The sequence below is a fragment of the Haplochromis burtoni genome, unplaced genomic scaffold (assembly GCF_018398535.1).
Source record: "Haplochromis burtoni strain Fernald_Lab_line unplaced genomic scaffold, NCSU_Asbu1 Contig_113, whole genome shotgun sequence".
NCBI lineage: Eukaryota > Metazoa > Chordata > Actinopteri > Cichliformes > Cichlidae > Haplochromis > Haplochromis burtoni.
The window spans coordinates 1911329-1912196 of NW_024582474.1; the positions used below are offsets into that span (position 1 = coordinate 1911329).

An 868-nucleotide genomic window follows, 5' to 3' on the forward strand; every position below is an offset into this window, starting at 1 on the left:
TTTAACACTGTGCTGTAATAAACTAACAAGTGTTATTATTGAGATGTTACTGCGGGAAAAGCATTATTGTAACTCAATGTTGAAGCTGCAGTTTATAACGAAGGATTGCATGTTTTCGCTGTAAAACACGACAGCGTATATCAAACTGTGTGACATTTGCCACCCACAAAACGCGTTCTACATGCAATTGCTCTCGCTTACGGCCATATCACCCTGAACACGCCCGATCTCGTCTGATCTCGGAATCTAAGCAGGGTCGGTCCTGGTCAGTACTTGGATTGGAGATCGCCTGGGAATACCAGGTGCTGTAAGCTTTTTCGCTTCTACACACAAACTGCAGAGTGCGCTGATGCTCACTCAGTGGCGACAGCATTGGCTTTTGCTTTGAAAAAATACAAATGACAGTTTAAACACTGAAACTAATTTGAGCTGCTTTAGCTCATTCTCTAGTAGCCTACATGTTTGCTTTGTGAGTCCTACACAAACAGCACTTCCACGGACGCTGTAAGGTCCAATTCTTCCTGCGTTATATCAGTATGGCTGTACATGCACAGAGCGCCAGTACATGTTTTTATGCACATGAACTCGATAATTAACAATTAAAAAATGCATTTATATTTGTACAGTCAGTGGAGGACTAGGTTATTGTTCTTCTCACAGTTTCAGTCTGGTAGAGAAGTGTTTATTTCTCAATCCCACTGTGAGCCTGTCTGCTGCAGGACCGGTGTCTGTCAGACCAGCTTTCAACTCTGCACTCAACAGTTACCTCGTTTCATATAACTCATGCAATGTGAAAGCCCTTTCTGACAGTTGGAGCTACAACTGCTACATCCTCAGATTGGCACCATTAAACAGGATACATCTCTAA

The 868-nt window shown here is 42.7% G+C and overlaps 1 pseudogene; it reads left to right on the forward strand.

Moving 5' to 3' along the window:
- The first annotated feature begins 195 nt into the window (after positions 1-195).
- On the forward strand, positions 196-314 carry LOC121814983 (annotated as a pseudogene).
- The last annotated feature ends 554 nt before the right edge of the window (positions 315-868 follow it).